Source organism: Neoarius graeffei, chromosome 3 (genome assembly GCF_027579695.1).
Source record: "Neoarius graeffei isolate fNeoGra1 chromosome 3, fNeoGra1.pri, whole genome shotgun sequence".
Taxonomy (NCBI): Eukaryota; Metazoa; Chordata; class Actinopteri; order Siluriformes; family Ariidae; genus Neoarius; species Neoarius graeffei.
Window position 1 is genome coordinate 17,514,873 of NC_083571.1, and position 19,509 is coordinate 17,534,381.

The 19,509-nt window shown below is 41.8% G+C and overlaps 1 protein-coding gene across 1 annotated transcript in view; it reads left to right on the top strand.

Moving 5' to 3' along the window:
- Positions 1 to 19,509, top strand: part of nkain2 (sodium/potassium transporting ATPase interacting 2) — a 680,821-nt gene that overhangs the window by 494,629 nt on the left and 166,683 nt on the right. The window lies entirely within an intron of this gene.

The window sequence follows — 19,509 nt, forward strand, 5'->3', positions numbered from 1 at the left end:
GTCGGAGAGGTATTGAGGCATATAGTTGGCAAGACTGTCTCCGGATTCCTAAAGGAGGAAATCAAAGATGCTGCTGGTCTACGCAGGGCATAGTGCAGGAGCGGAGGCTGTGATACATGCGATGAGTAAAGTTTTTGAAGAGGAAGGGACAGATGGGATTTTGCTGATTGACGCAAGTAATGCCTTTAATCAAATGAATAGATCTGTGGCTTTGCACAACATTCAAATTTTATGCAAGCAAATGGTGCGTTACATAATTAACACCTACAGATGCCCGTCTAGACTTTTTATTTTTGGTGGAGGTGAGATATTCTCACAGGAGGGTACTACACAGGGTGACCCCCTTGCCATGGCATGGTACTCAGTCAATATATCTAATTATTCAATACTTGAGAACGTACTACCCGATGGTCAAACAAGCATGGCTTGCGGACGATTCTGCAGGGGGTGGGAGAATTACATCGTTATATGACTGGTACAAGATTTTGTGTCTGGAAGGAGAAAAGTATGGTTACCTTGTGAATGGTTTGAAAAGTTGGCTGATTGTTAAGTCAGAAGTACTGAAGCAAAGAGGGTGTTTGGAGATGAAGTCAATATCACAATTGAAGGTCAGCATCACCTAGGAGCTGTCATTGGATCACAAGAATACAAAGATCAGTATTGCGATGAGAAAGTGCATGGATGGAAAGCTGAAATTGAGACGCTCTCTGAAATTGCAAAGAGTCAGCCCCACACAGCCTACATTGCATTTATGAAAGGGTACAACTCAAAGTTTATCTATTTCATGCGTACAATAGAATCTTTTGAGAAATATGTCGACCCAATTCAAAAGGTGATAGATGATCTATTTGTCCCAACGCTATTTGGCCAGTCTGAGCCCTTACCTATTGAGGTGCGTCAACTTGTCACCTTGACAATGGCTCAAGGGGGATTGGGCATACCAAATTTGAAATCTGAGGCACCACAGCAGTTTGCTGCTTCAATGTCAATAACAACTGATCACGTGGATTCCATCATAGCCCAAAGCACCTTCATGAAGATAGGTGAGAGATCTATAGAGGAACTGAAACAACATCAGCGATCTTTAAAGATGGAGCGCACTAAGGAGAAAATGGACGCCATCGACTCCACTCTTTCTCCAAATCTGTTACGATCTGTCAGTCAATCAAAAGATAAGGGTGCAAGTTCATGGCTCAATGCGTTGCCACTTGTGGATCAAGGCTTAGCTCTCAACAAGCAAAAATTCAGAGATTCTCTGCGTTTACGTTATAATTTGCCCCTTGTCGACCAAGACGGTGTGTTTGTGGGGAAAAATTTGACGTGATTTTTCATGTAAAAAAGGAGGGTTTGTTGCTCAGAGACATGATAATGTTAGAAATCTATTAACATCACTTATTAATAAGGTCCGTACCAATGTGGAAGTTGAGCCACGCCTTCAACCCTACAACAATGAGCGGTTTCACCTCAGGAGCGCTGTCACCAGCTCAGAGGCAAGGCTTGATATCAAGGCGGGAGGATTCTGGTCCAGAGGAGTCACGGCATTTTTTGACATCAGAGTCATGCATGTTAACTCCTCATGCCGCCGGGGAAAAACTACATCTGAGGTGTTTAGAGAAAAAGAGGAAGAGAAGAAACGCAAATATCAGCAGCATGTAGTCGACGTTGAGATGGGCTCATTTACACCCCTAGTCTTTGGAACCAACGGTGGAATAGGGAAAGAGTGTGAACGTTTTCTTAAGTTCCTGGCGGATAAGATGGCCCAGAAGAATGGCGAGCGTTATAACACCGTCATCACGTGGCTAAGGACTGTGATCTCTGTTGTACTTTTAAGATCCATACACGCATGTGTTAGAGGATCACGTGTGCCCTTTCGAAGTCTGGAGTTCCTCGATGACTGCAGAATAAATGTCGCATCTGCAGACATCTGAATTAGTTTGGATTTTAGTGATTTTATTTATCAATATTTTTAATTTGAAGGTGAAATTAGAGTCAGGTGTTTTCAATCAATGGGATGACAATCAGTTGTGAGTGGGCACCCTGTTTAATTTAAAGAACAGGGATCTATCAAAGTCTGATCTTCACAATACATGTTTGTGGAAGTGTATCATGGCATGAACAAAGGAGATTTCTGAGGACCTCAGAAAAAGTGTTGTTGATGCTCATCAGGCTGGAAAAGGTTACAAAACCATCTCTAAAGAGTTTGGACTCCACCAATCCACAGTCAGACATATTGTGTACAAATGGAGGAAATTCAAGACCATTGTTACGCTCCCCAGGAGTGGTCGACCAACAAAGATCACTCCAAGAGCAAGGCGTGTAATAGTCGGCGAGGTCACAAAGGACCCCAGGGTAACTTCTAAGCAACTGCAGGCCTCTCTCACATTGGCTAATGTTAATGTTCATGAGTCCACCATCAAGAGAACACTGAACAACAATGGTGTGCATGGCAGGGTTGCAAGGAGAAAGCCACTGCTCTCCAAAAAGAACACTGCTGCTCGTCTGCAGTTTGCTAAAGATCACGTGGACAAGCCAGAAGCCTACTGGAAAAATGTTTTGTGGACAGATGAGACGAGAATAAAACTTTTTGGTTTAAATGAGAAGCATTATGTTTGGAGAAAGGAAAACGCTGCATTCCAGCATAAGAATCTTATCCCATCTGTGAAACATGGTGGTGGTAGTATCATGGTTTGGGCCTGTTTTGATGCATCTGGGCCAGGATGGCTTGCCATCATTGATGGAACAATGAATTCTGAATTATACCAGCGAATTCTAAAGGAAGATGTCAGGACATCTGTCCATGAACTGAATCTTAAGAGAAGGTGGGTCATGCAGCAAGAAAACGACCCTAAGCACACAAGTCGTTCTGCCAAAGAATGGTTAAAGAAGAATAAAGTTAATGTTTTGGAATGGTCAAGTCAAAGTCCTGACCTTAATCCAATGGAAATGTTGTGGAAGGACCTGAAGTGAGCAGTTCATGTGAGGAAACCCACCAACATCCCAGAATTGAAGCTGTTCTGTACGGAGGAATGGGCTAAAATTCCTCCAAGCCGGTGTGCAGGACTGATCAACAGTTACCGGAAACATTTAGTTGCAGTTATTGCTGCACAATGGGGTCACAACAGATACTGAAAACAAAGGTTCACTTATGCTGCTTTTCCACTACCAACACGGCTGAGTTGGGCTGAGCCATGCCATGCTGAGTTGGGCTGAGTCGAGCTGAGTGGGGCTGTTGGAGTTGCATTTCGACTACAACTGCGCTGAATCGTGCTGGCTGGAAGTGGGTGGACACATTGGGTGGAGTTAGCGAAAGTGGGTGGACGTCACGTGATGTCGTTAGGCGGCGCAAACAGTGACATCAGTGACCTTTTAAGTGGTAGTCTCACGACCCGGATAGTAAACAATAAACATGGAAGATATGGAGTCGTTAGTGTTGCTGGTCTTGGTGCTGTGGCTTGTTGTCACCGACAACGCCAACAGATACTGGCAAGAGCATATAGATGAGGCGAGGCGCATAAGGCTTCAGAAATTCTCGTAATTCGTAATTATTCTTCTTCCGGGTTTACGGTGTTTACAGATCCCAGCGTGCTCGCGGGGCGTGTGTGGGCATGTGAGGACACTCCTCCTCACCAATCAGTGCACAGGGGAGTGTCTCCTCATGCCCCTAGCCTCACTCGGCTCGGTTTGGCTCGCTTCAGCCCCACTCCAAAACCGTGCGAGTTTTGGAGGCTGAGCAGGGCTGAAGCGAGCTGAGTCGTACTGCTCTGAGGTAGTCGAAACGCGAGCCGTGTCGGGCTGAAGTGAGCTGAAAAAGGGCCAATACAGTACTTTTGCCACTCACAGATATGTAACATTGGATCTCATCTCATCTCATTATCTCTACCCGCTTTATCCTTCTACAGGGTCGCAGGCAAGCTGGAGCCTATCCCAGCTGACTATGGGCAAAAGGCGGGGTACACCCTGGACAAGTTGCCAGGTCATCACAGGGCTGACACATAGACACAGACAACCATTCACACTCACACCTATGGTCAATTTAGAGTCACCAGTTAACCTAACCTGCATGTCTTTGGACTGTGGGGGAAACCGGAGCACCCGGAGGAAACCCACGCGGACACGGGGAGAACATGCAAACTCGGCACAGAAAGGCCCTCGCCAGCCACGGGGCTCGAACCCGGACCTTCTTATTGTGAGGCGACAGCGCTAACCACTACACCACCGTGCCGCCCCGTAACATTGGATCATTTTCCTCAATAAATAAATGACCAAGTATAATATTTTTGTCTCGTTTGTTTAACTGGGCTCTCTTTATCTACTTTTAGGACTGGTGTGAAAATCTGATCATGTTTTAGGTCATATTTATGCATAAATATAGAAAATTCTTCAGGGTTCACAAACTTTCAAGCACCACTGTACATATAACTGAGGCAAAGATATGACACATCACAAAATATAGTTGAATGGATGCCCCGGGACAGTGGAAAACGAGGGTTAAATGGGTTTCAATGTCGCTTATGAATGTGACATGGTATCTTTTGAAATCTGCCTTTGGAACCAGTAAGAGCACACGCATGAAGTGTTTGCACAAATTGGCCTGCTAATGGGATATTCAAATTGCCTGAGCATACTTTGACGAGCCTGAATTTAAATGTGTTTATTTTGCATTCTGCATTCAGGAAAGAACTGCACCATCTCTTGCATTGTTTGCTTGCTTTTCAGAAATACAGTCAAACTAATAAGACTGTAAGTAACACTTCCAGTATATAGTACTGTGCAAAAGTCTTGGCACCCTATTTTTTTCCATGCAAACTTTATAAATTTCTATTTTATGACTTCTACATTATCGAGTCAGTACAAAAAACATTTTAGAGTTCCAAACGTTACTTTTCCAGCACAAAATTCAATGTTACAAAAAAAAAAAGTTTGTATCTGAGCAGCATATTTCACAAGAGACCACTTTTCAAATGAAAAAAGAAAACATAATGAAGGCTACTGGAGTTTTTTGTGCAACATTAAGAAGCAAGTGTGACAGTCAAAGTGTCCAGAAGAACGCTGTCTGGTTCTGCAAGATGCTCAGTAAAACCTACAGCTCATTTGTTTATAAAACTGCACTCATTGTACCTGAGACTACTTTTTTTTTTAAAGCAAAGGGTCATATCACACCAAATATTGACTTTGTTTCATTTTAATAAATGAATAAATTTCACCAAATTGTTTATAGTATTTTTTTTTTAAATATTGAAATTCTTCATTTCATTATTTTAAGCAAGTTTTGGTCTACAGCATTTCTTTACATATGCCTGGGATTTTTTTTTTATAGTGATGTATATTGTGACTATTGAGGATCCAAACACATGAGCAATCAAATGTCAATTTATCAAAAAAAATACAGACAATCTGGTTATTATACTGTACACCAGGAAGTGTAAAGGTGTTTTCACCTGTTCAGTGTTTAGTGATGAGACTCCAGTGCAGTCCGAGTATGTCTGAGCAAAGTTATCTCAGTCCAAGTGAACTCTAGCGTTATTCAAATGAAGTGATAAAATGATTTGATTCTGAATCAACTGAACCATTTGCAGGAAGTGAGTAAAACGCTGCATTTTGGGTTGCTTTGATGCTAAACTGAGCCACAAAGTGCACGCTGAGCCAAAGGACAGAGCTGTAGCACTACAGAAATGCCTTGTGTTCTGGATAACTAGACAGACAAAAAAAACCCCAGAAAATAAATGTTGAAGTATCTAGAGAAAATATTTTAAACTAGTTATTTATATAATCATTTTAGCATTTGCTTAAACCAGCTTCATGTTCTACCTACTCAGGTTGTTAATTTGCACTAGCAGCACTGGTGCAAATTATTACTCTCACTCAGGATCTTTTGGCTTCATTATTATTATTATTATTATAACTTTTTTTAGGACACTATTTCTCCCTCAGTTTTCAACCAATCATCACCAAATTTCACATGAAGAATACCTCTGAGCTGAATTACATTGCTATGATTTTTGGTGCTGATCCAGATCACCAAATCGGACTGCTCCATGAAAAACAGGATTTATTTTTCAATCATTTACAACTGTCAATTTTCATTATTTTTTTCAATCTTTTTTTTTATTTATTTTGATCAGGGCGACAGGTTGCAACTTTTCCTCACTAAGCGTCATTCTCTCTCCCTCTCTCTCTCTTACCATTCCGGACCTATAGGGTAGGTGACCAGACGTCCCAGTTTGTAATAGCTTGCGCAAATTACTGTAACTTTAGTCACAGTCTCTGTCTAGTTTCTCTCTTGCCATATTTCTAATGGTTGAATTACAAGCATGCTTTCAGTTCTACACACCCCTCAATGAATGCTTTTTTTGTTTTTTAATTTAATTGTATGTAGTGTGAAACTATGGCAATAGCAAGCAAACTCACAGTATCAGATTTACTTTGAAATTGCTTTGACTCAGCAAATGGACTAATAGGGGCTAATAGGTTATCAGGGGGCAGGGGAAAAAAACACATGCTCAGCAATAAATGCAAGAAGGAAACTCTGCAAAATGAGAAAAAAAATTAGCAATTTCATCATCAGTGTGTTATTCTGGAGAAACTATTTAGCCATCAGTGTCATACCACTAATATAATTTAGCAGAAAGAGGCAAGATTTACTTTGACAGCAAAACCAAATAAAGTAATAATACACTGGCATTCGTAGATATTTGCTTTGAATTTAGAGTTTGTTGATTTGCACAACTTTTCTCAATTTCCACTCACTGATGTAACAAGTTATATTTTTACATTCCATTGCTTTCGATGCTTTCAACAGATTTATAGCAGTATGAAAACAGCAGCTTACAGAGCCTACTTCTCAACCCACATACTCCAAGAGTAAATAGTAGTATGAGACTTACAACAAAGGCTTTTTGCTGCATTCACAGCATGTGGCAGTCCTGGCGGACTCCCCAAACACATGGAAGAAGATTCTCTGCTTAAATGAGACAAAAATTGAACTTTTTGGCCATCATGGGAAATGCTATGTGTGGCGCAAACCCAACACCCTGAGAACACCATCCCTACAGTGAAGCATAGTCAAGTCAAGTTTATTTGTATAGCGCTTTTAACAATAAACAGTGTCGCAAAGCAGCTTTACAGAATTTGAACGACTTAAAACATGAGCTAATTTTATCCCTAATCTATCCCCAATGAGCAAGCCTGTGGCAACGATGGCAAGGAACAACTCCCTCAGACGACATGAGGAAGAAACCTCAAGAGGAACCAGACTCCAAAGGGAACCCATCCTCATTTGGGCAACAACAGACAACATGACTATAACATTAACAGTTTTAACATGAAGTCAGTTTTGTTGATGTTATAAACTCTTCATTGATGGAAACTTGATTGCAAAACTGTTCATGCCAACTGCAGTCCTAAAGTTAGCAAGTCAACTGTAGTCCTCAGCCATAAAAGCATTACTGTAAGAGTCCAGAACGTCTTCCAAGTGTGACTTTCAACTGTCCATATGGGGCCGTCCTCCACAGGAGCGATGCGATGAGACTCCAACTAGACACAGGGCACCAGGATGGATCAGGCAGGTCCAAGGAGCAGAAGAGGTCAGCATCTCAATCCCAGGACTGACATGTAACTCAGGGGGACAGATTTTATTCCTATATTTTATATTTTATAAAATATAGGAATAAAAAATTACTATATTTTATAAAATGAGATAAATAGAATTTTCATCTCATCTCATCATCTCTAGCCGCTTTATCCTTCTACAGGGTCACAGGCAAGCTGGAGCCTATCCCAGCTGACTACGGGCGAAAGGCGGGGTACACCCTGGACAAGTCGCCAGGTCATCACAGGGCTGACACATAGACACAGACAACCATTCACACTCACATTCACACCTACGGTCAATTTAGAGTCACCAGTTAACCTAACCTGCATGTCTTTGGACTGTGGGGGAAACCGGAGCACCCGGAGGAAACCCACGCGGACACGGGGAGAACATGCAAACTCCACACAGAAAGGCCCTCGCCGGCCCCGGGGCTCGAACCCAGGACCTTCTTGCTGTGAGGCGACAGCGCTAGCCACTACACCACCGTGCCGCCCCTAAATAGAATTTTGATAATAAAAAAATTTGCTTTCAGTTCCCCTTTAAATGTCTTGGAATGGTCTAGTCAAAGCTCAGACCTCAATCCAATTGAGAATCTGTGGCATAACTTGAAGATTGCTGTACACAAATGCAACCCATCTAACTTGAAGGAGTTGGAGCAGTTTTGCCTTGAGGAATGGGTAAAAATCCCAGTGGCTAGATGTGCTAAGCTAATAGAGCCATACCCCAAGAGACTTGCAGCTGTAATTATTGTTTGTGTCACAATAAAAAAAAAAAATGTGCACCTTTTAAGTGGTAGTCATGTTGTGTAAATCAAATGGTGCTAACCCCCCAAAAATCAATTTTAATTCCAGCTTGTAATGCAGCAAAACAGGACAAACACCAAGGGGGATGAATACTTTTGCAAGGCACTGTATAATAATTCAGTGTATTCCAGTTTTCCACGCCTCTGTTAAAGTTTAAGAAGAGATGCACTAATGCTTAAAATGAACAAAGTTCTATGCTACCATCTTTTGCAACTAACATAGCAAACAAAGTGACAGTGTATGACTCCTTTTAGACCAGTATGATGAATGTTATCCTGTTCTACCAAACACGAGGCTGCGCCCAAATGCTCAGTATGTCCTAACATCAGTTATGTCCCTACTATCTGACCATTACTTTAGTACATTCTATGAGCACACCTGTCAACCCTCCCGTTTTTCCCAGGAAATCCCTTATTTTGACTTATTTCCCGCTGTCTTCCCGTTTTTTTATTTTCCCGAAAATATCCCGTATTTTCACATTATATAAAAGTCCCGTATTTTCACAATATAAAAAAGTCGGTAGGTCCAGAATTCATGACGCGCCTCTGACAGGAGTTTACAGCAGGAAGTCGGGCCATGAATTCACGTCCCCGCCCTCTCAGGCATCAGTAATTACAGAACTCCGTCCAGAGGCGAGGCTGAACAAGTGATTAGGTCCAGTGTTGCCAGATTGGGAGGTTTCCCGCCCAAGTTGGGCGGTTTCAAGTGCATTTTGGTGGGTTTTGAACATAATTTGGGCTGGAAAACGTCAGCAGTATCTGGCAACACTGATTAGGTCTGAGGTGAAGATGGTGATGCTAATAGCTAAGAAAAACATTAGCCTCTCTTTCTTTGATGATTTCAACAAGTGCGTGGCTGGAATGTTCCCAGACTCTTCCATCGCAAAGAAATTTTCCATGGGGAAAACGAAAGCCTCCCAAATAATCAAAGGTAAGCTACACATGTTTACATTAAGTATGTCCTGGCTAAGACCTCATAAATAGCCTAGTGTAAACTAATTGGTGTATTAACTGTTTTATCCACTCATTGTCTATTTTATTTTCTATCTGAAACTTACCCATTTTAAATCACTCTTGGTTTAATATCTTATATTACTCTTTATTACTCTATCTATCTATCTATCTATCTATCTATCTATCTATCTATCTATCTAGTGTTCTGAGGCCATGACTATGGTAAAACCATAATAAATTGCAATGGAATTGAATTTATTGACTGGTTATATAATGACCTTTCTTATTTTAACATAAGATACATATTTTAGCCCTTAATTTGGGAAATAACTGGTACCACTGAAAGCAAATAAAAATAAATGTATAGTTTATTCACAAATGCACTCTATAAACCATAAGCATATTGAGTTTGGGTCTTGGCTATCACCAACATGCACCAGAGTACAGGAAATCACAAATACTAGATAGAAAATTGCCCCCCATTCAACTACACACCCACTTTTGGTGAAGGGTATGACTTTCCAAAATTTTCCCTTATTTTGAGTTAAAAATCTGGGAAATCTCCCTTTTTTTCAAACCTCAAAGTTGACAGGTATGTCTATGAGTATGCAAGTAAGTGCTAAAGACACAATTCAGACGTACTCTGCCGCCATCTTACCTGTCCTCTGATCCTGATGTTCACAGATGGTGTATATGCTATTGTGTAGCGTATACGTATAGTGCAGGGCTTTACATTAACTTTTTTGCTCACCGGCCACTGTGGCTAGTGGTTTTCCCGAGTCACTATCCACAATTTTGTTGCCAGGAAATTGCAGTTTTTTTCTTCACCATGATATGTTAAAGTTCGGAAGATCTAGACTTAATTATGAATGGCAGCGTATAATGTATCTCTACAGTAGCACTCAAGTATTCAGTGCTGTTAAGGTAGCTCCCTATATGAAAACATGCAACCAATTCAGACAAAAATATAAACAGAGTATTCTGTTTATTGAACTCAAATTCAAGTCCCTTACAATATGAAATATTGTATAATATGAAAAATAACATTCAGTACAACTGAACTGCTTCTAATATTAAAAGTCCAATTCAAAACATTTATCATTGAAAAACATTTGATGTTTTGATATGCAAGTATTATGTGTATTATCAAGTATTATTATGTATATTATGTATTATCTATTATTAGTGTGTGTGTGAGAACATGTGTAGAGGGAGACATTAAATGTCCTCATTGCATTCATCATCAGATGAGTCTGAATGGTCCATGAAAAATGGTCTTCGTGACCGGAGGCTTCCAGCAGGCCATAAGTTGATAGCTGGGGCAAGATCAACTTCTTTACAATCGCATGAACGTTTCTAAACAGCAGCTCCATCCTCTCCAGCTTAGCCGACTACATGACAGCCAGGGACTGAAAGCAATGCTGTCCTGTAGTGACCAGCCGTCTTCACTGGTTTTGATGTTATAGTACCGATGTGTGCATTTGACTGTTCCTTTATAGTTTCGAGTTTAAAATTCCTGGTGCCCGTCTTTGCCAAACTTTCTACAGTCTTCGCAGTACAGGGTATTTTCGGTTTTGCTATGAACTAGCCAATCTCACCCGAACTTCCATTTGTCATTGAACTGTCTTATCTTCCTATTAGCGTCTTGCTCATCTCCATGGCCGCAGCCAGCTCTGAGGCCTTCATGGTCCGGACCTCAGTCATTTTTAAGAGCTGAAAATACATTTGTACGCTAAATATTCAACTGGATAAAAAAATAAAGAATAACATTAAAACGTCTCCATAAAAAGTGCATGTTAATGATGTTACACGCTGATTCTGTCTTCTGTGTGTATTTGGTGCGCGCGGCTCTGAGACCAAGAACACAAAAGCGAATGAGCGTGCGACTCGGGGGAGGAATGCAGTGCAGGAGACACGGGGTTTCCATGATAACCTTCAGCGCGCTTTCATCAAGCTGTTAAATTGACATTTTCGAAGCAGCACAGTTGTAGCCTGCCTTGTTTGTGATTTTAAAAATAAATCATTCGATAAGCCAAAGCAATAGAGGGGAAAGTTTCAACTTATGTTTGCCTTGGATAACTTTGCCTAAAACATGGTGGCGTATACTGATTTTTTTTTTCCCAGAATTTTTGTGTGTGTAGGTGTAACGGATGCCAGATTGTTAATGTATCTTAGTTACATAGGCTACATGGTGAGGGTATCTTTTGTCCTCATTGCTTGGGCCAGATCAAACCATTAAACAAGCTTAAATTATTCTTATTCTTGCCACATACATGATTTTTTTTCAAAACTGATGATATTCACTTCAAACACCATTAAAAGTAATTTCAGGAGTAGATCTCTTGTGTGATGTGTAATTCACCCCTCTCATTTAAATATGGCGAACATTTTTCGGCGCGCGCTTTGCGCATCACGGACCTTGGTGATTTTAAAATGCTGCTCCGGCCCTGATCATCTCTGCCCCTTTTTCCCTGAGCAGCAGGGTTTGAAACTCCAGCTATATGCCACCACATAGTGCGCTTGTCAGTCGTCAGCAACTTTGTTGCTTCGTTCATTAACCGCAGGTGACCGTATCACTGATTTTATCTGAGCCGTTAATGAACGTTCTCAACAATTCTAACATGTTGTCAGAATGTTTATGCAGGTGCTCATGGGAGTTGTAGGTGCGTAATATTACATTGCAATGTGTTTATTATATCAGATGCCTTCAGAGAAAACTACAGTTAAAATATATTGTCATACCACAGAATAAACCACCCGCCAAAGTGGCTAGTGAGACTAAAGTTATTACCCGCCAAGGCCGAATTTTACCCGCATTTGGCGGGTGGGCGGGTGCTAATGTAAAGCCCCGGTATAGTGTATATGTATATGCTACACAAATTTAAAAAAAAAATTCTGCCATGGTAGAAATGTTTAAATTATTCCAAATACATACATTTGTACACTGTCAAAGTGTATACTTTCAGTCTGCCATCTTCTTCCTGTTTTGCAATTTTCAGTTATTCAGGGACTCTGGCTGAATTAGGATACTTTATTTTCAGAAGGTGAATAACCAGTTTAGCTCACACTAATCTTACACTGGGCCTTCTATCTATCTGGGCTTGGTACGGTATGCACTAGGGGTGCATCTACACTAAGTATGCACTGTCTTGTGCCCCCCTAATGGCTGCGTTTGTCCTGGATATGACTTTAAACTCCAACCAGTGGTGAGTCTCAGGTCCAGGAGGACTTGAGTATTGGGGAAAGTAGAGTTACCCCTAATAATCACCCTCTGGTCCGCTCTGACCCAGAGTGGTAGCACCTGCCTAGGTTCAAGAAGGCACTGGCAGCAGGGCTCTTTTCAGTGCAATGTGGCAGATGAACCCAACAGGGTCAATGGCACACCACCAGATGCATGTGGAAGAGCCACTCAAATGGCAAATGGATGGCATCACTTGGCAAGTCAGTTGTCACTGCGGGGCAGTTTCTATACCCTTCAGGTCTGTGGCATGTTTGTGCACCACTTGGCATCCAGAGGTACAACAAGGCCTGTGCAAGGCACTTCGTTAGGAGAGGAATCAAGAACTCATGAAATCAGACATTCCATAGCAGCTCATCCAGGCCATTCATGCTACCGCTGCAGATGACTCTGTCACTCTGGTGTGGGCCGTGTGGCCCATCTGCATTTCTGCGCATTCTAATGAAGCAGGGAGAATGGTGCTAACCACTACACTACCATGCTTCCCTAATTATGGGATAGCATAGTGTGGTATGTTTGCATACTATGGATATAATAGATCATCCAGGTACCATTTGACTACTATTAAATGCCTACTGAGTATTTGGACACCCTACATCCTGCATTTTGCATCCTAATACAGGTAGCATGGAACTAAGCAGCCTTAGTCTTTCCACGATGCTAGATCTTAGTGGGGTTTTTTTTTGTTTGTTTGTTTTTTAAATTACAACTACTGTCACCTTTTAGTATGGAGAGCTGTTTCCTTTTGCACAGAATGTACACATCAAAAGTATGTGGACACCTGACCTTCGCATTCATGCATGGTTCTTCACCAAACTGTTGCCACAAAGATGGAAGCACACAATAGTTTAGAACGTTTTTACTGGAGCTAATGTCCAAACCTGCTCCAGCACAAAGTGAAGTGTAAGATATGATTTGCGAAGTTTTGAGTGAAAGAACTTGAGTGACCTTCACAAAGTCCTGACACCCCCCCCATTGAACACCTTTGATGAACTGGAATGCAGAGTGCCCACCAAGCATTCAGAGGGCTGCACTTAAAATTATTTTTCCTCAGCGATCATATGAGTCGGCACTCGCGGGTTGTGGTTTGTCTATGCTGGCAGCGCGCCGCGATGAGGCTTGCAGGAAATTTATTGCCAACATCAGGGAGTCTGGTTTCCTAGCACACGTTACCACAGCCCGTGAATGTCGCTCATGGCTATGGTCTGAGGTCTGATCTGTTCCGCGCTGACTATCGCGTAGCGAGGACCGACCGACTCAGCAACTTTGTGACCTATAAGTTCAGTAGGGACTAAATGTGTTTTCTGTTTTCCAAACAAACCCACGCGGATACGGGGAGAACATGCTATCCTGTAAATAGCTGCTTTTGTATTAGTATTTGTATTTGGCCTCCCTTGTAATTTAGTGTTATCACTACTAAAGGGCTAAATAAACTGATCATTCATTCATTCATTCGGCAAGACTCTACCCACAGAAGTAAGTGACACGCTGTGTTCATCGCTCTGTTAATAGTGGGCTTGCTTGCTGACCGATGAACTAGCTAGTGTTAACCCTCTATCATGTTATTTGCCCTGTTGATAGTGGGGCTTGCTGAGTGATGAACAAGCTTTTTATCTGTAGCCTATTAACTAAATTGGGGTAGTCAAGCAGTAACATTATTCCAACACAGTAGCAGAGACGCTTTCACATAAAGGCAGCAACAGCCGCTATCAAATGGTATGGTTGGAGACTTGTTCTCGGACTTGACTTGGATCAATAGTGGATTCGACTCAGATTTGACTCAAAATTTTCTTTAAAGACTTGGACTTGACTCGGACTTGAACACTGAGGACTCAAGACTGGACTTGGACTTGAGGTTTAGTGGCTCGACTACAACACTGGCATTACCTGTCAAGTGCAAGTGCAGATCATTAATCTTATTTGGTCGGTTTACATTTTTCAGCAAGCTTAGCATGTCAGGTCCGTAACTACACTGCTTCAGTAAAGCTGTGCTTTCTACTTAAATTTCTGTCTAGAGAGCTGCCTGTGTCGTAAGTGGAAAACAAGGCCTTGCATTAAATATTCAGACAATTCATAATCAAGTCTGACATTATGTCAAAGGCTAGATAATTTTAACATCATGCCGAGACGTTCTGTAAATAGCTGCTTTTGTGTTCGTGCTGTATTTATAGCCATCTGCACTCTGACAGCTAATGCTCCTGCAGAGATTTTATATCAGAAAACAGTGGAGGAAGAAAACAATGCCAGTGTTCTGACTAGGAGCCTGTTGGGAGCTTTTAGTGGCTTTGCAGCACTCGACTCCTGGGACTGCAGGAAGTGTGGCTCTTTCCTCACAGAGTATTCACAGCCTGTGTTCTCTTACAGCATCGTGTGTGTGTGTGTGTGTATGTGTATATATATATATATATATATATATATATATATATATATATATATATAAAAATGTGTGTGCGCGCGCGCGTGCGTGTGTGCGGGCTTATACTCTCAGGTAAAAGACAACTCGGCATCCCCAGTGCGTCTTTAACACTCAGCCTTTCCTGGTAATGACTAACCTGGGGCTCCCAGCCGCTGTGTATGTGTGTGCCGAGATCTTTCAGAATGACTTAATGTATGCCATGTAATTAGGGAATGTGTTTATGAAACAGAGCTGTGTGTTTGTGCTGTGCAAATGATCGTGTTGAAGCTTGCATTTTTCCCCAGAGAGATTTGCTCTTCCCGTGCTGAATGTGAGAAACGATCCTGCCATCTATGCTAAGTGTGTGATAACACTGCCATGGCAATCATCGATGCGTCAGTATCGTGACACGATTTTTTATCTAATCAGTAACACCTGGAGGCATGTAACATAGTGTTAAACGTTGTGGTGTCTTAACAACTAATATCTGAAATTGGCTGCAGTAAAGCTCATTCTGGTGTTACATTCGAGTTGCTGTTTTTTATCTAGTACACTTTTTTGTGCTCCAGTATGAAGGCAGCACCTTGTTAAGAACCTTTTTCTGTGGCAAATTTGATTCCAGCATTGTAATAATAATAATAATAAATGGACAAATTTATATAGCACCATATCTATCACTCTATGATAATCTCATTATCTGTAGCCGCTTTATCCTGTTCTACAGGGTCGCAGGCAAGCTGGAGCCTATCCCAGCTGACTACGGGCGAAAGGCGGGGTACACCCTGGACAAATCGCCAGGTCATCACAGGGCTGACACATAGACAACCATTCACACTCACATTCACACCCTACGGTCAATTTAGAGTCACCAGTTAACCTAACCTGCATGTCTTTGGACTGTGGGGGACACCGGAGCAAACCCACGCGGATACGGGGAGAACATGCAAACTCCGCACAGAAAGGCCCTCGCCAGCCACGGGGCTCGAACCCGGACCTTCTTGCTGTGAGGCGACAGCGCTAGCCACTACGCCACCAGGATGGCAGCATATTGCTCTGAAATGTGTATATATCATTCAGCATTAATGATGCCTTCCCAGATGAACAAGCTACCCATGTCATGTGCACTAATGCACCCTCATACCATCATAGATGCTGGCTTTTGAACTGTACACTGATAACTAACCAGATGATCCCTCTCCTCTTTACCCTGGAGGATGTGGTGTCCATGATTTCTAAAATTAATTTCTACACTGCAAAAAATTGAAAACTGAATTTGAGGAGAAAATTACTTAATACTAGTGAAATTATCTTGCTGCACAGACAGATATTTTTACTTGATAAGACATCTTAGAATAAGTTGGTTGCAATCTAGAACTATATATATATATATATATATATATATATATATATATATATATATATATATATACGGTGGTGTAGTGGTTAGCGCTGTCGCCTCACAGCAAGAAGGTCCGGGTTTGAGCCCCGTGGCCGGCGAGGGCCTTTCTGTGCGGAGTTTGTATGTTGTCCGCGTGGGTTTCCTCTGGGTGCTCCAGTTTCCCCCACAGTCCAAAGACATGCAGGTTAGGTTAACTGGTGACTCTAAATTGACTGTGAGTGTGAATGGTTGTCTGTTTCTATGTGTCAGCCCTGTGATGACCTGGCGACTTGTCCAGGGTGTACCCTGCCTTTCGCCCGTAGTCAGCTGGGATAGGCTCCAGCTTGCCTGCGACCCTGTAGAACAGGATAAAGCGGCTAGAGATAATGAGATGAGATGAGATGATATATACAGTGGTGCTTGAAAGTTTGTGAACCCTTTAGAATTTTCTATATTTCTGCATAAATATGACCGAAAACATCATCAGATTTTCACGCAAGTCCTAAAAGTAGATAAAGAGAACCCAGTTAAACAAATGAAACAAAAATATTATACTTGGTCATTTATTTATTTAGAAAAAATATCCAATATTACATATCTGTGAGTGGCAAAAGTATGTGAACCTTTGCTTTCAGTATCTGGTGTGACCCCCTTGTGCAGCAATAACTTCAACTAAACATTTGCGGTAAGTGTTGATCAGTTCTGCACACCGGCTTGGAGGAATTTTAGCCCGTTCCTCTGTACAGAACAGCTTCAACTCTGGGATGTTGGTGGGTTTCCTCACATAAACTACTCCCTTCAGGTCCTTCCACAACATTTCCACTGGATTAAGGTCAGGACTTTGACTTGGCCATTCCAAAACATTCACTTTATTCTTCTTTAACTATTCTTTGGTAGAATGACTTGTGTGCTTAGGGTTGTTGTCTTGCTGCATGACCCACCTTCTCTTGAGATTCAGTTCATGGACAGGTGTCCTGATATCTTCCTTTAGAATTCGCTGGTGTAATTCAGAATTCATTGTTCCATCAATGATGGCAAGCCGTCCTGGCCCAGATGCAGCAAAACAGGCCCAAACCATGAATCTACCACCACCATGTTTCACAGATGGGATAAGGTTCTTATGCTGGAATGCAGTGTTTTCCTTTCTCCAAATATAACGCTTCTCATTTAAACCAAAAAGTTCTATTTTGGTCTCATCCATCCACAAACATTTTTCCAATAGCCTTCTGGCTTGTCCACGTGATCTTTAGCAAACTGCAGATGAGCAGCAATGTTATTTCTGGAGAGCAGTGGCTTTCTCCTTGCAACCCTGCCATGCACGCTATTGTTGTTCAGTGTTCTCCTGATGGTGGACTCATGAACATTAACATGATCCAATGTGAGAGAGGTCTTCAGTTGCTTAGAAGTTACCCTGGGGTCCTTTGTGACCTCGCCAACTCTTACACGCCTTGTTCTTGGAGTGATCTTTGTTGGTCGACCACTCCTGGGGAGGGTAACAATGGTCTTGAATTTCCTCCATTTGTATACAACCTGTCTGACTGTGGATTGGTGGAGTCCAAACTCATTAGAGAATGGTTTTGTAACCTTTTCCAGCCTGATGAGCATCAACAATGCTTTTTCTGAGGTCCTCAGAAATCTCCTTTGTTTGTGCCATGATACACTTCCACAAACGCGGGTTGTGAAGATCGGACTTTGATAGATCCCTGTTCTTTAAATAAAACAGGGTGCCCACTCACACCTGATTGTCATCCCATTGATTATAAAAACACCTGACTCTAATTTCACCTTCAAATTAACTGCTAATCCTAGAGGTTCACATACTTTTGCCACTCACAGATATGTAATATTGGATCATTTTCCTAAATAAATAAATGACCAAGTATAATATTTGTGTCTCATTTGTTTAACTGGGTTCTCTTTATCTACTTTTAGGACTTGCGTGAAAATCTGATGATGTTTTAGGTCATATTTATGCAGAAAGAAAGAAAATTCTAAAGGGTTCACAAACTTTCAAGCACCACTGTATATAAATAATATATGTGTGTGTGTGTGTGTGTGTGTAGAATCATAACATTAAGTTATTCATAAGTTATTCAAACAGTTCAAAAAAGAACTTAAAATGTATCTCTTTAGAATAAAGAGATACATTTTAAGTTCTTTTTTGAACTGTTTGAGATTGGTTATGTTCTTTAAGTTTTTTTGGAAGTGCATTCCATAGTTTAGGGCCAGCATACTTAAATGTCCTTTCATTACATTACATTACATTACATTACATGGCATTTAGCAGATGCTGTTATCCAAAGCGATGTACACCAAAAAGTACTTACACAACTTCCACCAAAAGTACTGCATTTGAATCTTGGAATGACGAGATCATTGTTGCCACCTGCTCTTGTGCCTTTATTTGGTCTCTTGTGGAGAAGTTCCATAAGGTATGATAGCAAGCATCCATAAAGCAACTTGTGTGCAGTAACGAAGACTTTATAGTCAATCCTTCCTCTGTTAGGCAACCAATGGAGAGCTTTCATCTCACCTCATCTCATTATCTCTAGCCGCTTTATCCTTCTACAGGGTCGCAGGCAAGCTGGAGCCTATCCCAGCTGACTACGGGCGAAAGGCGGGGTACACCCTGGACAAGTCGCCAGGTCATCACAGGGCTGACACATAGACACAGACAACCATTCACACTCACACCTACGGTCAATTTAGAGTCACCAGTTAACCTAACCTGCATGTCTTTGGACTGTGGGGGAAACCGGAGCACCCGGAGGAAACCCACGCGGACACGGGGAGAACATGCAAACTCCACACAGAAAGGCCCTCGCCGGCCCCGGGGCTCGAACCCAGGACCTTCTTGCTGTGAGGCGACAGCGCTAACCACTACACCACCATGCCGCCGAGAGCTTTCATTACAGATGTAATACGATTGTACTTGCCAGTGCGAGTGATAAATCGAGTGATTTCTGTATAGCATGCAGGTAGTTAAGACTAGAAGCTGGCAGGCCATAGAGTATACCATTACAGTAATCTAACTTTGATGTTATCATCGTGTTTATCATGATCTTGGCAGCCTCCTCACTAATGCAATGGGGAACTTTTAAACATGTTGATTAGCTTAAAGAGGCAGGTCTTTGCGATGTTATTGATCTGC